The 19,936-nt window shown below is 39.7% G+C and overlaps 2 long non-coding RNA genes across 2 annotated transcripts in view; one reads left to right on the top strand and one right to left on the bottom strand.

Annotated features, from left to right (window-relative positions):
* LOC134198896 (uncharacterized) overlaps positions 1 to 19,936 on the top strand; it is a 53,677-nt gene that overhangs the window by 8,354 nt on the left and 25,387 nt on the right. The window lies entirely within an intron of this gene.
* LOC134198837 (uncharacterized) lies at positions 12,255 to 12,871 on the bottom strand. The gene is made up of 2 exons (XR_009973085.1): positions 12,800 to 12,871; positions 12,255 to 12,592 (listed from the first exon to the last, which is right to left on the bottom strand). It is a non-coding gene; the product is annotated as an uncharacterized LOC134198837 (long non-coding RNA).

The raw sequence follows: 19,936 nt of genomic DNA, 5'->3' as shown, positions 1-19,936 counted from the left end.
TTTGCAGATTACAACGATTTGGCTAATGGCGATTTCTGCCCACTGAGTTTCTCGGCGGGTCTTTTCAGTGGGTCGCGTTTCCGATTCGGTGGTAGATTCTGCGAAGCACGGCTCTTGCTAGGGTCCGTGTTAGCAACATCGTCAGGTTTGAGCCCCGTGAGCTCACCTACTATTTAGGCGAATCTAGAATAACCCCTCGAGGCTACTAGAATAGGTAGAAAAAAAGGCGATTTCAAGAAAATCGTATAAAGCAAATCTTATGCTTCGTTTACACGCTTGCCGAGGCTTGGCAAACGTCCATAATCTCCAAGACTTTACAACCGCTTGGATGTCATTTACACGCTTCCGGGTCGTTAGTGTGGTCCGGACAGGCAAGCTGTGCCGGCAAGCATGGCAGACGTGGACGTCGAAGTCGATCGAAGTTGTGTCGGCTATTGCGTTTAGCTTGACATATTTTCTTCAATAAATACATACAGTACAAAGGAAGCGAAAATTTTGCCAAAGAAGATGGTGGATTACAAATCCATAGATACTGATATTAAAAACGCGCCAACGTGTAATGTACGACACAAGCGCTTGCCGCAAGCTTCCTTTGATTTGTGTTAAAAAACCTTTGCCCGAATTGGCGACTAGCTCAGCCATAAACCCCGTTCACACGCTTGTTTTTGTGGACGTTTACCAAGGCTAGCGTGCAAACGTAGTATTATTTGAAACATGTATTATCTATACATTAACATAGTATTATGAGAGATACACAGCCCGGGCAAGACGAAAAGTTTCGCGAGGACCTCATCTTTTCTTACCACAGGGACTCTAGTTAGGCTTGTTCTTTTTATGACAAAATGCTGACCTGTTTGTTAGATGTGAAACATTTATTTATTTAAAACGTGAATAAATAGATGAGAAAAAAAGGGTGCGTGTACTTATGTACGCGCGTAAGAAGTTATACTTTATCTTTATTAATTTTTTTTTTTTAATGATTAACAATAAATATTTAACGTTAATAATTTAATAATATTTAGTATGAATTATATTAAATAATAATTTTGTCATTTATATTATTAAAAAATGAATGCTAATAACACTTTTTTTTACGAGTGTACATGCGCGAAAGTTCACCTGCGGCTATATTCAGACTCGCCAAGTTAAGTCCGTCGTATTGTAATGAGCGATTTAGTGGGCAACTTCATTCTGTTAATTTTGTGTCACGGTGCGCGCGCATCGTAAAATTTCACTCTCATAAATTTTTCAAAACGCGCCTAAAGAAGTATAACTTCAAAAATTTTAAAAAAAAAAGAAAGAAAAAAACCACGATTCCTGATTTTATTATTTCAAGGAGGCAACAAAATTTAGCGTTTTTTCTTCCTTTTTGATTTGAAGTCGGTTATTGATTAACAGTTTTTGCGCTTGGCAGTAAATCAATTTGTTTTATGCAAAACCACATTCTGATGAACGAGATTATAAATTCATCTATGTACCTACTATCTAAAATCTTCTATTATTATGATACCGTCATGGAAGTGTGTCAGTACATTAGATACGGCTTATATAAATAGTATGGCTTAGAATTGACCCTTAATCAATAATTATTGTCAAATCGATTGTTGACTTGACTTGTTTTTTTATTTATTTTTATTGCCCTTTTAGGCAGACGACCCCCCCTGTGGGTGAGTAGTTATCGTCGCCTATGGACTTCAGTAATGCCAGGGGCAGAGCCAAGCCGCTGCCTAAAAACGGAGTGCGGAGAGCGGATTCAATGGAGTGTTTTTTTATTTATTTAAAGAGTACAGGTGGCCCGGAGGCCCTTCCAGTTTCACCAGGACAGGTGGGCGGGCAAAGGCTCAGGTAGGAGGGGTGGGATTTGCTAACAGCTGCCCGAACGCCTCCGAAGGAGACCTAACAACTCAAGAGCAGCTGCTTCGCGAATGAATCTACTACCGGATCGAAATAGCGACCCGCTGAGAAGATCCGGCGAGAAACTCAGCGAGCTGATTCATGGGTTAGGTTGCATGTTGAACTCTTTGTCGAGTTCGACGAGTACGGTTACCGGGGTCCCTTAGCCTGCTCCTAGTGTTAGAGCTGAAGGCGTCAACTCATTCAAGTGTAATTGTAACCAAATTGTTTATGTACATTGAAGTAAACGTAATACCGAAGAAGGAACTCGCTATAAAGACGGATTTAGGAGATTTAACAATAAAATACTTTTTATACACAATACAAACCGATATAGCATGACCTTTCATTTCTAGTCTACTCCATATTATTTATTCTTAATGCGGGTGGAGCGGCAGATATATCTAGTAACCTGTAAATTCATTCTAAAGTAGTGACTTTCTAATCTAGTGACTTATATTATATGTATACGTTTGTTCTGTTATAAATCGAAGGAAAACGCCGATTCCATACATCACGAGGTGGTTAGTACAGACAGTGAGACATTAGAACAGTGTTTTCAACTAGGAGCTAAGAAAATATAAAGGTGGCTTATTTACAAGAATATTATAACGGTTCAAGTTGACGATTCAGACGGAATTGTTCGCGAAGATATGTACGAGTATATTATTTTTTTATGTATGGATAAATATTGTATTAATTTATGTGCACATCAATCACAGTTGGGCTTAGAAAAGCGTAACTCAAAAAACTATTTTTGCACTATATGCGTGATCGAACTCACGGCTCACTTGGTGATAATTATACCCCTATCTATATTGGGACACGGGGTAAATTCTTAATTTTATTTGTGGACCTACCTAAGGTGTGCTCTGAAGAATTGATTGAGATGATCCCATCATCTCGTTTTTACCATCGCACCGTCCACCACTGCAGTAGAGTTCATCCATACTACCTGGAGCCACTGCGTTCTTCCACAGTGCGTTTCCAGAGATTTTTCCCGAGCGCTATGACATGTCCTTCTTCAAACGAGGCTAGAAGAGAGTACTTAACGGCAGGCAGCGGCTTAACTCTGCCCCTGGAATGACTGAAGTCCATGGGCGATGGTAACCACTCACCATCAGGTGGGCCGCGTTCGCGTTTGCCTTCAAGACCAATAAAAAACAAAACCTTTCAACCCGCTTGTAACGGCTTCGCGATGACAGCTAGAAACTTAAGCACTGTCCGATTATCATTAATCCGAGCATCTCAAAGGCACCGTATGCTTTCACCGGAGGCTGCAAAATAGTTATTACTAATCTACTGCGGTTAGTGCTCCGAAGAACTTACTTATTTAATTAATAACACAAGTGATTTATATTGTCTGTTTAAATTGAATTACGCCTGTATATTAAGCCGAGTATAATAGAAAACGACGTTAGTAGCTTTTAGAATTAATCCTTAGTTATTTTCTGATTTATCACAGTAATATAAATTGTTTAACCTACATTTTTGACTATATTTGTATTAAAAAACTATTTTTAAGCTATTGTATAGCTTTTATCGCGGGCCTTGAGCGCGGCGACCGAATCATGAAATTCCGTAACGAAAAAAACCTAACACCCCTCACTCCGCCTACCATGTAGCTGCGTTCAACACATTCACACGTTGCGCTTGTGTAGTGTTTGTGAATAAGCGCGTGGCGTGACGTCATACTGCATGCGCATCATGAAAAGTCTGCCCATCTCTCTCTCGCGCGGTCTAGCTTATGAGTGTGAAGGGGACAGTTAATTTTTTGCTTTTATTAATGTTTAATATAGCGTGGTCTTGTTTTATAATTTTTTTATATTAAATTATCATTGTCTAATTATAATTGCATAAGTTGATAAAAAATGCTATGCAATAGCTTTACCGGGGCAGTTCCCGAGTGCCACACATTTGGTTTTTTTTTCAAAAGTAGACTAGCCTAGAACACATTGAAAAAGTTTGACCCTCGATTCTAAAAAAAAGACCTACCTGATAGTTAATGATCGCGTGCGGACATTGTCATTGCCAGAGGCAAAGCTAAGTCGCTGCGTAAATACTATAGACACTTTTCAAACTCGATCAATTGTACTTTAGAAACACCGTGCTGAGGTTCAGATCTACCAAGGATATCCAGAGCTGGATATCCTTGGTAGATTTCAACTATCGCGCTGTTATGAAGATGATAGGATCATCTCAAACAATTCCTCAGAGCACTTAACAAAATTACGCTACAAAACGGAAGTAAAAATAACCAAATGAACTTCAGCGAATATAGGCTATAAAGTCTGTGTCAGTATTTTTTAGATAGATCGTAAAAAAATGACAATTAACCTCGTCAATCGAGATAGTGGGATTACCGAACATTGAAATCTAGGTCTAGGTTTGTATAGAGACGGAGCGTCGTGTCAGTTCTTCATTAAAACGACCTTGATTTAGGCCTTGCGACTAATGTTACAAAAGAAACGCTATTAAGATTCTCACATTATGCCTAATTGCTATATTTTTTTACCCTACCTATTCAGTGGTAGCTTAAGGGACTATTCCAGCAACTAAACGCATAAAAATATTCAGAATGAAAAGAATTAAGGCGCGAATAAATCCTAGGGACATACGAGTATTATTTCGGTGCGTATTTTTTTTTTATTATTATTTAAAGGCAGCCGAATGTTGTTCGAAACTGGTCGGTCGTCAGCTGGCCAATTATGATACTTGTGTCAGGATAGCTGCCTCGTTCCCGACCGGTTTTAAGACAAACCCAACATCTGCACGGTGGCTCAGGTCAGAAATATACAGATGCTATTTTACTATATCAATAATTTATTTGAAAATAAAGAATTTATGCTTAAGATATTGAGTCGTATCTAGCGAGTTAGATCGCATCCATACTATTTAATTTTTTGATATATGAATCACCATCTTCCTTGTAAGCGGCACATGGACAGGGAGTATAAGTGGGTACTATCCACTGCGCAGTAAATTAACCCATAGACACAGCCCACTAAGTTTTTTGCCGGATCTTCTCAGTGGGTCGCGTTTTCGATCCGGTGGTAGATTCTGCGAAGCACTGCTCTTGCTAGGGCCAGTGCTAGCAACACTCGGTTTGAGCCCCGTGAGCTCACCTACTAACTCGGTGAATCTAGAATAACCCCTCGAGGTTACTAGAATATGTAGAAAAAAAAGGGTAATATAGACTATTATTGTAATGGAGCATTCATTTTTAGAACTATACTAGCTCATGACCAAACATTGGTAGCGACATATGTATATAATGGTATAATGGTATATATGTATATCGGGTCTCTACGTGCTTAATAATCATTTATTAGACAATCATATTGTGGGTCATTTTTTCCTATCTAACTACCAGTAGCCTCAGTAGATCCAAAATTATATGTCTAGAGCGATAGCTGTTGTGCGTTACATCTAGGAAGTGTTGAAATAACATGGGTAAGTGACATCTTGCCTATTTCGCGAAGCAGTTATACGTTTGGGTTCGATAGGTAAGGCAGTCAGTGAATACAATTGAGACTTTAACCTCATGTTTCAGAGTGGGTGACGGCATTCACGTTGTGATGTTTGTAGGCTGCTGTAAGCATTTGATACCAGGTGCACATGTATTGCAATAAAAGACCAAGCTAACAATAAGGGTGAAACTTCGAGCAACCATTCAAATGCATTGATTGACCTTTTTATAGCCGTGAATCGGGATTGAATTATGCGAAAATAGTATCAGATTACGAAAATGGTAGTAGGCACAAGGTAAAGTTGAATCCAATTTAACGCAAATTGTTCCTTTGAAAAAATACCAAGCGAGTTCAACCTCCGATAACCGGTTACAAACTAGATTTGTTAAAACTATTATTTTTCGCAAATAGCAGTACGATAATTACCTATATAAGTATCAAAACATTTTTTACAAACTGACAATTTGCCGCCATTAAAGGTCATCAACATTTTTTGGTACAGATTATCTTCAATTTATGTGTTCATGAATCAAAGACACCGAATCATAAATTATATTGATATCGAAAACCAAGTCTTATATGTAATTATAAGTATTTATGAAGAATGTTTTAGTTTAGTTTAGTTTAGTTCAAACTTTTTAATGTTCATTTTAATTCTAAGTACATATGTAATAACATTTTTTCCTCATTTACATTTGAAGATGATTAAAAATGAGTGTCGCCCTATTGTGGTAATTGCTGGTTTAGGCAATTGTGACAAAGCACTTTAGTTCGAGCATCAAGTTTACATCTCTTTAATGGATTTAGTGTCCCATTTCTGAACAAGCACTATTCTTAAGTTTACGTGCTAAAGAGTCAAGTGGTCTCATTTGAACATTAAACTCTTAAGCAGGTGTGACGTGAGATTTTTTAATATTATTCTGTGCAAGAAGTAATAATTTAATAAGATCTGGGGACAACTTCGTCATTATTTCTCATGAAAAATTGCGAAAGAAGAATGCATTAAGAAACACACATATTCTAATAAAAAGTGAGTTATTACGGTCGAATTTCAATCACTAGGCGTACACTAGCATTCATATAACAGATACTTATTTGTGTTCGGAAAATGGAACTACATGGATTTTTTTAATTATGTTCAATCTGTGTTATATTTTTCTTTTAGCGTATCCATCAGAGTTCACAGCGTCCGATGTAATCATTACGACACGAACTTGACAGCCACAAGCTTAAAAATTATTTAGAGAAACATTATTATTAATAATGTTGTAATTTTTTTTTTCAAAACCAATTAGAAACCGCATACGTAAAAACAACATTGTAGGAACATCGTCACATACTACAAGTGTATTACAAGCTATGAAATTAAGTAATTTCTTCAAGAACCTCGTTCACCATCTTCAAGTAAACTTTTAACTAGACTACACAACTGATCTTAAGAATTTCACAAAGTAGTATTGACGTAGATTGAGACTGACTCATGTTACATTGGTCGTCATTTGCTAATTGCATTGCATTGGTTGCTCAAATGTATTTAACTATTTTAAACTTTTTTAATTATGACATCGCATGACTCTGAAAAAAGCTTTTAGGCTTATAAGCAATGAATGTACATCGTGTTAAAAAGATGCACCCGAAAAAAACAAGCATTGACCAAACATTTCGACCCTCACGACTTTTCGTATCGAACATTATAGCAATATATACAAAACATAAATAGGGGTGTTAAATAATTAACATTTTTTTTATTGCCCTTGTTGGCAGACGAGCATACGGCCCACTTGATGGTGAGTGGTTACCGTCGCCCATGGACTTCAGCAATGCCAGGGGCAGGGCTAAGCCGCTACCTTCCGAATGTAATACTAATACATACTAATACATATAATGCTGTATTACATAGAAACTATTATACAGTTCTATTTATCTTTTATACCGCTGTAAGCCTGGCAATGTTCGTGGTAATACTATCCAATCTCATTTTCGCTACAATGTTACTTTTATTGCAGCCCGGGGCATCGAGAGATTGCATAGCCTATCTTTAAATCTAAATCTCGGTGTACATAATAAGCTCTTGTTTGTAGACCGCTCAATATAATTAACACTAGGTATTTTTTCTAGCTTCATAGCATTTTGTCTTCCGGCTTTGCTAAAATACACTCTATGTTCATTAGATAAAAACGTATTAGTATGTCTTATGTGATTTGGTGTAGAAAGAAATCTTTTAGGTTGAGCACGTGAACTCACCTACCCGTCCGGTCGCGGGAATAGCTCCTTAGACTACCGGCGAATAGGTAATGAAATAAGTACTCAACAAATGTTCACGATTGACTTCCACGGTGAAGGAATAACATCGTGTAATAAAAATCAGACCCCCAAAATTATAATTTGTGTAATTACTGGTGGTAGGTTTTCTTGAGAGTACGCGCGGGTAGGTGCGTTTCGGTTTGAAGGGTGGGGCAGCCGTTGTATCTAACTATACTGAGACCTACTGAGAGCTCGTCCACCCATCTAAATAACCGGTTTTGTATGCATATACATATAGAATATATCATATAGATGTAGAATAGAATCTCCATGAAAACTCTGTCCAGCTATTGAGGTACGCATATGCTATCTTGACTTACTCCTATATCTATCATTCTTGCAGTGGTTCTATTTCTACTGCCTCCTCATTCCTCTCTCAAGGACTGGTGGAGTGTGCTATGTGCCCGATGGGAAACATCGATCTATCTATTTTTGCCACAAACCGTTTATTCACGCGTTCCGGTTTTAAGGGCGTTACAATCGATTTCCAAAACAAATTAGACTTCGATCTTATGACTAGTTTTTTGCTGCACTGGACGGATAGATGATTTAATTCTTAACCGGAACTGTGTTAGCAAATTCGTCAGATTAAAGTCCCGTGAGCTCACCTACTCGCTCGGTGAATCTAGTAAGACTCCTCGAGGTCACTAGAGCAGGTAGGAAGAAAAAGACCGGAACTGATTTAAAACTTAACTTGAATTCATCTTATCTTGAGGTTCGACGAGGGCTTCAATGAGGATGTCATTCGTGAACACGTGGTATGTGCGTATTTCATTAGAAAGTAGTGCATTCTTCGATAAGGTCACATGCAGTGCCATATATTATAATACCTTGAGCCACTTACTATTCTATTAAAATAAGAGCTTAGAAAAGGATCACTAAATCTTTTTTATTTATTTTTTATTGCATAATAGTGTGGACGAGCTCACAGCCCACCTGTCATTAAGTGGTTACTGGAGCCCATAGACATCTACAACGTAAATGCGTCACCCACCTTGAGATATAACTTCTAAGAGCTCAGTATAGTTACAACGGCTACCCCACCCTTCAAACCGAAACGCATTACTGCTTCATGGCAGAAACAGGCGGGGTGGTGGTACCTAGCCGTGCGGACTCACAAGAGGTCCTACCACCAGTAATTTCGCAAATAAATAAATCTCTAAGCAAGGACATTTATCACTTAACACACGACCCGTCATCACATCAGTTGATTTTTTTTAAATAATTATCGATGCCGTTAACCAGCAGAGATCTTACGAAGTGCTTCAGGTCACGACGCAGACTACTAAAAGATCTAGAACAATTTAGATTACATCAGATTGTTCCACTTTGTTTTTTTTTTGGGTGGCCAATCGATTTCCACGTCGACTGAACAATTTCATGGTCTGACATAACAAGGTTTGTTTTTTTTGTACCCGGTTTTAGATTTGTGGGCTGCAGGATGTAAGAATGGTCTTGAAGAAGTGATTTGATCTCGATGTAGGGAGAACAGCGTGTGTGGTTCGCGCAATAGCAAAAATAAAATTATGTAGTTGATCATTTTGGTCTTTTTTTGACACGATGACACCAAATTGTTTGTAGTTCGAAAAATTGTAACTTCCAATAGTTTTTAAATTTCACGCACTGGTAATATCGTTTAAACCAGTTGACATCAGTTTGTGAGAATGTATTGAGCAACTGCTTGGGTTTGCTTTACATTATCTCACGAACTTATTTACTAGATCAATCTCGTAAAATTATATTGCTTTAGCTTTCTTCCGAGGGTAAGCACCACCATGTTGCCTATTTCTGTCTTGCGTTCTGGATTGAAGACTACCGTTTTATAATACAATTGAGGTTACGTTCATGTCTCACAACGGGGGGCGGTATTTAGTTGTAATATCAATGAGCTTCTTTATCACTGGGTAAAACGTGAGATGTTCTACGCAATAAAAAATATTAAATCGAAAAACATTGTTATTAATGTATACCAACTACCCAAAAACTTCGACGCAGATACTTGTATTGGATCGAAAATGAGCTCACTGAGTTTCTCGCCGGATCTTCTCAGTGAATCGCGATTCTGATCTGGTAGTAGATTCTGCGAAGCACTGTTCTTGCTGGGGCTAGTGTTAGCAAATCCTCTCATGTTGAGTCTGTGAGCTCACCTACCTATCCGGGCGTAGCTGGAATAGCCTCTTAAGCTACGACCAAATAGGTAGGGAAAAATATCGAAAATGTCACACCATACATACAAAAAAAATATTTTTAATTCGCATGCTTATACCAGTTTACCTTTTAGAAAACTAAGAAGTGTCAGCATTTAATACTTTTAAATTTTCAAAACTTATGACACGTCATTTCATTTTTATGATCACACACTAAACATTCATAGGGCTCGTGCATACAACCGAATGCTAATAAGTTCAGAAAACAATGAATAGTTCATGTACTATCATCTAAAAAAGTCGGACTCACTCCACGGTTAATGATTTTTCTATAATTCGTTACTTTTTCTGTATCTACTTTTATTGCTTATTGTTTAGTTTTTGAGTAATGCTACCATAGTTTTGCGTTTGGACTAATCACTGTCCTGGTTAGTCAAACGCAAATAAAACGTCATAATGATTATCTTTTACATTCAGACACGCATGTCTATATAATAATATGTCTACGTGTCCCTGTGCAATTTACCATAGCTCAGAACAATACTTCATAATTTAAATTCAACAATAAATAATTTAGTGCAGGGTGGTTATTCTTACCTACCATGGTGAAGTGTAAATATTTTTGAATTATGACGTGTCTCTAGTGGAGGTCATACTTTTGATCACGCAACACTGCGTGTTCACGTCTGTTTAATTAGCGAGTTCACTAGTGCTCACGATCGAAAGCATGTTAGCAATGTATGCACATTATTAATAGATGGGCTTATTAGCACTCGTTCATCAAACATCATATTAAGGTAAATATATTAATACGTAAAGCAAAAACTTTGTACCCATATTTACGAAAATTGCGCGGACGGAGAAGTAAGAAGTTTACCACCCTTATACAGAATATAGAGAAGAAGTACAGAATGCTAATATTTCTTTGAAATTATGTGTTCACGATTAACTTCCACGGTGAAGGGATAATATCGTGTAATAAAAATCAAACTCGCAAAATTATAATTTGCGTAATTACTGGTGGGTCCTCTTGTGAGTCAGCACGGGTAGGTACCACCACCCCGTCTGTTTCTGCCGTGAAGCAGTTATGCGTTTCGGTTTGAGGGAGGGGGGGGGGGCAGCCGTTGTAACTATACTTTTTTTTTATTGGCTTTGTAGGCAAACGAGCATACGGCCGACCTGATGGCGAGTGGTTACCATCGCCCATGGACTTCAGCAATGCCAGGGGCAGAGCCAAGCCGCTGCCTAAAAACTTAGAACTTATATCTCAAGGTGAGTGGCTCAGTTACGTTGTGGATATCTATGGGCTCCGGTAACCACTTAACACCAGGTGGGCTGTGAGCTCGTCCACTTATCTAAGAAATAAAAAAAATTAAAATAATAATAATACTTTCTTACAGGACTGTACCGTCGAGCGTGCTTTATGCGCATCCTGCCGAGTGTTTGGTAAATAAATAGACGTGAACTCTACCGACCCTGGCCACCACGTGCGATGCACATTGAACTTTAGCACTCTTAGTAATCATCCTTTGTTTCCTATTTTAATAATAATTAAGAGTTTGTTTATTATTGTTAAACACAATCGAATGCACGATCTATTTAACTAGCAAAATGAAAATATGTATTAGAACATAATATATTAAACTAGTGATCCCGCAGTAGTCGAAATTCGACTATAATTAATTGGAATTGTAAGTTTGTACACTATTATGATTGTATTTTATACTTCTATAATCACAAATTTCGCTAAGGGTACACTATAAAAAATATTAATAAAGACAAACAATATTTAATCTATTCTCAATTTGACCACAGACGTCAAGAACAAAAGTTTGACAATAAATAGTATGTATGCGTGTGTGCGTCAAATACATGGTATGTAGTGTGTGTAATGTTTTCTTTATTGATTTATTGTATCTTTAATGCATTATTTTAAAAAAATATTAGCATTCTGCATTCCTTCTCTATATTCTCTATAAGTGTAGGAAATTTCATATTGCTCCGTCCACGCAATTTTCGTAAAAAGGGGTACAAAGTTTTTGCTTCACGTATTAATATATAGATAAGTACGTACAATATTCCAATTTGTTATACGAATGAAGCTCTCTCTGATGATATGCGTTGTTGAGATGTTTGCATATCTTGTTTTATAAACGATCATTGCCGTTCCATTTACACATTGAATTCGTGTTGAAGTAGCAGTTCTTAAGCCATTACCCGTTACATCAACATTGTCATGGTTTTTGTTCGAGTTTTATTGGTAATATTTAATGTGTTTATTTTAAGTCTCATTTAGTGCAAGAATAAGAAGGCATCAAGTTTTTTCTTCGGTTTTCGTGACATAATTAAAACTACTCATATTGAGCGTCGTATGTGTATATAGTCATAAGTATTTGCAACGTCGGAAAGGGTCAAGGAAATGTCACTAAAAAGGCGAAAATAAAAACTAGTTTTTATTATAATAAGGGTTGAGACAGCGGGGTATTCCGTAGGATAGCTCACTCTAACCGGCGCCATCTAGGCTGGCTTCGGATAGCCTGCCGACCGAGAGGGCTGGTGGTCGTGGCGCCGACGACCGCCGGTCCGGCGTCCCGAGGGGGAGGGTGATGGAAGAGATGTGCTCCGCACTAAGCGCTTCACTTTCCCCCCTTTGCCTTTTCATGAGTTCTGTCTCATGCGAGGTTTGGACGTTGATTGTTGAGCGACTGGAGGTTTTAGTCAGTTCGAATCTGACGTGCCCCGCCCCCCAGTGGAGGACGGAAGTCTGGCGATTTCCTCCTGACCAAAAAAAATGGTTTGAGAAGATACGTCTGTACTGATCTAACTGTGTATAATACACACATATCTATGTATAATGGAAGCATGCATGTAATTTTTACTGACAGTCAACTTTAAGCACGATTGAAAAAGATTAAAGTGAAACAATTATTATTATGTACTAGGTTTTTTCTAGTCTATACCTTCTATATAGGCCGTTGAACTTACTGTTAAACCGCAATCGAAAACATAGCAACGTGCATGTCACCAGCCATCTTGAAGCACGGTTCGAAGTCTGTCCTACATTTCAAACCAAGAAACATGTCGACTTCGCGGCTGAAACAAGCACGAGAACAGGCAGTCAGTTTTCAATGCAATTAAGACTCAAGACACATCTCACAAGACGGAAAGCTGGATTTTATTGTTGCTAAGCACTGAACTAAACAACTCAAATCCACTAACTCTATCATTAGATGCCTTCGGCTCTAGCACTAGGAGCAGGCTTAAAGACCCTTGTAACCGTACTCGTCGAATTCGGCAAAGAATTCGATGTGCAACTTAACCTATACATCAGTCCGCTGAGTTTCTCGCCGGATTTTCTTAGCTTATCGCGAATCTTATACGGTAGGTAGTAGATGTATTCGCGAAGCAGCTACCCTCGAGTTGTTAGGTCTCCTTCGGAGGCGCTCGGGCAGCTGTTAGCAAATCCCATCCCTCCTGGCTGAGCCCGTGCTCGCCTACCTGTTCTGGTGAAACTGGAAAGGCCTCAGAGCCACAAGTTATCCTTCCTTTCAAAAAAAGAAAAACTAAGCGACATGACATACGTTGCAGGCGAAAACAACGTTATAAAAGAAAGGCATTTAACATAGACAAAGAAAGCATAAATAAAATAAAGTTACAACGTGTACATACCGATCACGTTCCCAAACATCTTTTATGATATGCGAGAACATTGAATAGAATTTATTATTAATCCGATTATTTCGTTGTTATAAAAACAAACTGTCCCGTGTAATGGGTGGACCGCCCGTAAACATAACTAATAAAACACAAGAAATTCGAAGAGTCTTAATAAACGTACATAATGGTTTATAGCTTTTTAATTGTTTTTTATAGGCAAAAGGATGTACAGAAAACAAAAGGTACAGGTGTTTTATGAAGGTAAGTATCTATATATTAATACGTGAAGCAAAAACTTTGTATCCCTTTTTACGAAAATTGCGCGGACGGAGGAGCATGAAATTTTCCACACTTATAGAGAATATAGAGAAGAAGTGCACAAGGCTAATATTTTTTTCAAATAATGCATAAAAGGTACATTAAATCAATAAAGAAAACACTACACACACTACATACCATGTATTTGACGCACACACGCATACATACTATTTATTGTCAAACTTTTATTCTTGGCATCTGTTGTCAAATTGAGAATAGATTAAATATTGTTTGTCTTTGTTAATATTTTTTATAGTGGCGAAATTTGTAATTATAGAAGTATAAAATACAATCATAATAGTGTACAAACTTACAATTCCAATTAATTATAGTCGAATTTCGACTGCTGCGGGACCACTAGTTTTCTTTATTCGTCCTGGTTCACGTAAGTGTCTAAATCTCTGTTTTAGGTAAAATGTGCATACGCATAAAGTTTGTTGTAACAAATTATTACGTAAGACGATTTGACAATTCGATACTAATCGATTTCTAGTTTTTTTTTTTCTTTCTGGAAACTAATAAGGTTTTAGGAATTTTTAACAAAACTTATTTGCTATCATATTATGCTCTATAGATTTTAGGATCGCATTCTGTCAATACAGAGAAAATACAGTTCTCGTTTCTCAGTTCACTAGAAACGACTTGATCGGGTTACGTTCCGACATTCTTCACTACAATGGGATTATAAAGGCGAGTTTTTAATGCGATGTTTGGATTACTTCGAAAAAATATTACGAAACCAGCGGTGTCTTCGCTTTCCGTACCAAGAAATGTACGTAAAATTATACGACGTGTTGTTATTTTAACGGTATATGTATTAGCATTAGCATTAGTATATATAGCAATAGTATTAGTATTTTTACTAGTGGTAGGATCTCATGTGAGTCCGCGCGGGTCGGTACCACCACCCTGCCTATTTCTGCCGTGAAGCAGTAATGCGTTTCGGTTTGAAGGGTGGGACAGCCGTTGTAACTTACTTGAGACCTTAGAACTTATATCTCAAGGTGGTTGGCGCATTTACGTATGTCCATGGGCTCCACTTAACACCAGGCGGGCTGTGAGATCGTCCACCCATCTAAGCAACAAAAAAAAAAAAATAGCAAGAAAAAAAGGATAAGTGCGTGTTGAACTACGCACTGTCACGGGTTAAGTTTACGTAGTTAATAATTAAAATACGGGCGGCACTGAAAATTTCGGGAATTAACGAAGTGACACAACATTACTATTTAAAAATGTATTTATTGCTTTTCGAAGTATTCTCCGCGAAATTTGACACATTTTTCCATACGATGGAACCAATCATTGAAGCAACCATTCCATTCGGAAGTTGGGGTCTCCAAAATGGCCCTTTTGTAGGCGTCCACAGCTTCTTCAGGTGATGAAAATCTCTGTTCACGCAATTTATTCTTTATTTTAGGGAAAGTATAGAAATCATTAGGGCTTAGGTCGGGGCTGTACGGCGGATGGTCTAATAATTCTATGTTTTCTTGCTCTAAAACTCTTTTGTTCTGTGCGCGGTGTGAGAACTCGCATTGTCGTGATGTAGGATGATGCGGCGGTTGCAGTTCTCTTTACGGAGTTCAGAAACGACCTGTGGCAAACAAATGCTAGCATACCATTCTGCATTAACAGTTCTTTGTCCCTCAAGAGGAATAGTCGTAACATGGCCGGTTTTGGAGACAAACGTGTCCACCATTTTTTTTGCAACACTCCGTGAACGAACAATTTTTGTTGGCTTTAACTCATTTTCGAACACCCAAACTCGTGACTGGTTTTTTGTTTCGGGTTCGTACGCGTATATCCAGGATTCGTCACCTGATACAATGTTGTATACAGCATTTGAGGATCCTGCGTGGAATCTTTCGAGAGTTCTGACGCACCAAGTAACGCGAGCCGCTTTTTGCTCTTCACAGAGCGAATGCGGTATCCATCGGGAAAACAACTTTTTTACACCTAATTGTTCATGTAAGATTATTTGTATTTGACTCATGCCAATGTCTAAAGTTGCCTGAATTTCGCGGTATGTCACATGTCGATCTTCCTCAATCAGCTTACGCACAGCATCAACGTTTTCTTGGGTGACTGCAGTTTTTGGACGACCTTGACGGGGATCATCACTGAGCTTGACACGTCCACGTTGAAACTCAGCAAACCAGCGATAAATTGTGGTTTTGGATGGGGCTTCATCACCAAATGCAGAAATCATCCGGTCAACACACTGTTTTTGTGTTAAACCACTTCGAAAGTCATAATAAATCATCGCTCTTGAATTTTCTCGAGTCAATTCCATTTTCTCAACGACTAAACAAGTTTGACAAAACCTCGTGACAAGACCGAGAATCTTTTTTTAAATAAATAAATGGTATTCGATTTTTAAAACCAAGGAGTTTTCAATTAAAAAGATTTTAATATGACAGAAACAGTGGAAATATTCCATTCCCGATACTTTTAGTGCAGCCTAGTATGCAGCTAGCTATATATTATCGCTTGGCTTCGTGTTCGGTATCGCGATCATTACAAATCTCAAAAACTTCATACAAACCTTCGAAAAAAATAGACATTTTTTAATTTGATTGTTTATATATATGGGGTACAGGATAAGACAATAATGAACTTCAACAAGGACCTCTGAGTGTTTTATTGTTTGTCCCGCATGTTTTAAAACTCGATATTAACAAAAATAGTTTTTATTTTATTTTAAGATATGTAATATCAAACAAATCTACTGTTCTGACAATACGAATGCCACCACAATTCTAGGGACACGAAGTGGATGTTTCAATTGCAGAGGAATGTAATCTGTTTTATCGTGCAAGGAGTGATGAGTTGGAGAAGGAAAACCACGGATAGGTCGGACTGGAGATATTTACAGGACCATGCTAAGGTCCGTCCGCAGGTGTTATGCCTCAGATGATGATGACGATTATGATGATGTAAATACTGGTGGTAAGATCCACACGGATAGATAACAATATCCTGTCTATTTCTGCCGCAAAGCAGTTTTACTACCAGTTTGAAGGAGGGTATGGCTCTTACCTTCATGTTTCAAGACGAGCGGCGGTATTCATTTTATGATATTCATTTATGAGTTCCACTACGTAATTGATACAAGATGCACTCGATTACGACGAAGAGTTCGTTTTTTACCATTACGTTTTTCGCCGGTTTTTTTTAGTGGGTCACGATTCCGATCCGGCGGTAGATTCTGCGAAGCACTGCTCTTGCTAGGGCTAGTGTTAGCAAATTCTTTCAGGTTGAGCCCGCGAGCTCACCTACCCGTCCGGGCGTAGCTGACTATTGTAGGCAGACGAGCATACGGCCCATCTGATGGTGAGTGGTTACCGTCACCCATGGACTTCAGCAATGCCGGGGGCAGAGCCAAGCCGCTGCCTACCGCTTAATACTCTCCACAGGCCTTGTTTGAAGAAGGACATGTCATAGCGCTCGGGAAACACCGTGGAGAGGAGCTCATTCCATAGCCGGATGGTACGTGGCAAAAAAGACCTCTGGAAACGCACTGTGGATGACCGCAGTGGCTCCAGGTAGTATGGATGAACTCTACTCCGGTGGCGGGCGGTGCGATGGTAAAAACAAGATGCCGGTATCATCTGGAACAATTCCTCAGAGCACTCCCCATGGAACATACGGTACAAAATACAGAGGGAACCGAAGTCTTGGAACTGGAAGGACTTGTGCTTTATAATGCAAAAGCTTTTAGCCTCTTAGGTTACAACCGTAAAAGTAGGGCAACGAAACAAAAACAAGGCAGACAGACTACAATGATATAATACTCATCCTAACACTGAAACCCGTAACTGTCTCCAATACGAATGCTTATTGTTTGATTAATTTAGTTTACACAATTAGTTTTGTCATTACCATAACAACACACGGTAATTTATCATCAAAATTAATTAAAACGTTTAATAGTTTTCTCAAAAACCGAACCTTGACCGCCATAACCAAATAGAACACAAAATAACGTATTAATTTTTCGACATTCCCATTTGGCATCCAGATAGACAAAACACTAAAGGAACCGCATTGTACCCGTGTCGAAAATCGAACAATAAGAAATGTTGATGCGCTTCCGTTCTTTTTGTTGTTCCTTTACAGCCTACCCTTTGTCCCTTGTATCCTGTATGGTCGCAGTATGACATGAATATAGATGCAGGGATGCCGTCTGCCGCGGGCCAGACGGCATCCCTGCAGTGGTTCTGAAAACGTGCGCCCCTGAGCTGACGCCTGCGCTAACGCGTTTGTATCGCCTCTCTTATTGCGCTAACAGGGTTCCGTCTTCATGGAAGACTGCCCACGTCCACCCTATCCCCAAGAAGGGTGACCGGTCGGACCCATCGAGCTACAGGCCTATCGCGATAACTTCCTTGCTTTCCAAGGTGATGGAGCGAATAATTAATATACAACTCCTGAAGTATCTGGAGGATCGCCAGCTGATCAGTGACCGACAGTACGGTTTCCGTCACGGTCGCTCAGCTGGCGATCTTCTTGTATACCTTACTCACAGGTGGGCTGAAGCCTTGGAGAGCAAGGGCGAGGCTCTTGCTGTGAGCCTTGATATTGCGAAGGCCTTCGACAGGGTCTGGCATAGGGCACTTCTGTCGAAGCTACCATCTTACGGAATCCCCGAGGGTCTCTGCAAGTGGATCGCTAGCTTTTTGGATGGGCGGAGCATCACGGTCGTTGTAGACGGTGACTGTTCTGATACCATGACCATTAACGCTGGCGTTCCACAAGGTTCGGTGCTCTCCCCCACGCTTTTCATCCTGTATATCAATGACATGCTGTCTATTGATGGCATGCATTGCTATGCGGATGACAGCACGGGGGATGCGCGATATATCGGCCATCAGAGTCTCTCTCGGAGCTTGGTGCAAGAGAGACGATCAAAACTTGTGTCTGAAGTGGAGAACTCTCTGGGGCGAGTCTCCAAATGGGGTGAATTGAACTTGGTTCAATTCAACCCGTTAAAGACACAAGTTTGCGCGTTCACTGCGAAGAAGGACCCCTTTGTCATGGCGCCGCAATTCCAAGGAGTATCCCTGCAACCTTCCGAGAGTATTGGGATACTTGGGGTCGACATTTCGAGCGATGTCCAGTTTCGGAGTCATTTGGAAGGCAAAGCCAAGTTGGCGTCCAAAATGCTGGGAGTCCTCAACAGAGCGAAGCGGTACTTCACGCCTGGACAAAGGCTTTTGCTTTATAAAGCACAAGTCCGGCCTCGCGTGGAGTACTGCTCCCATCTCTGGGCCGGGGCTCCCAAATACCAGCTTCTTCCATTTGACTCCATACAGAGGAGGGCCGTTCGGATTGTCGATAATCCCGGTCTCACGGATCGTTTGGAACCTCTGGGTCTGCGGAGGGACTTCGGTTCCCTCTGTATTTTGTACCGTATGTTCCATGGGGAGTGCTCTGAGGAATTGTTCGAGATGATACCGGCATCTCGTTTTTACCATCGCACCGCCCGCCACCGGAGTAGAGTTCATCCATACTACCTGGAGCCACTGCGGTCATCCACAGTGCGTTTCCAGAGGTCTTTTTTGCCACGTACCATCCGGCTATGGAATGAGCTCCCCTCCACGGTGTTTCCCGAGCGCTATGACATGTCCTTCTTCAAACGAGGCTTGTGGAGAGTATTAAGCGGTAGGCAGCGGCTTGGCTCTGCCCCTGGCATTGCTGAAGTCCATGGGCGACGGTAACCACTCACCATCAGGTGGGCCGTATGCTCGTCTGCCTACAAGGGCAATAAAAAAAAAAAAAAAAAAAAAAAAAAAATATTATCTTCGTGCCTATAGACGCTTCTCATTGTGATGTTTTTTGGGTTATACTTGTCGCTTATGGCTTCGGTGCAAGGTCACTTGATGACTTTGTTTCTTGTTGATTGTAAGCTTAAAGAGAATTAGTACCCGGTAATCGTACTCGTCGAACTCGGCAAAGAATTCGACGTGCAACCTAACCTAAACATCAGCCTGTTATGTTTATCGGCGGATCTTCTCAGCGGGTCGCGATTCCGATCCGGTAGTAGATTCATTCGCAAAGCAGCTGCCCTTGTGTTGTTAGGTCTCCTTTGGAGGCGCTCGGGCAGCTGCTAGCAAATCCCTCCTGGCTGAGCCTTTGCTCGCCCACCTG

The sequence above is a fragment of the Bombyx mori genome, chromosome 5, assembly GCF_030269925.1.
Source record: "Bombyx mori chromosome 5, ASM3026992v2".
NCBI lineage: Eukaryota > Metazoa > Arthropoda > Insecta > Lepidoptera > Bombycidae > Bombyx > Bombyx mori.
This window is presented reverse-complemented; position numbering and strand designations above follow the sequence as displayed.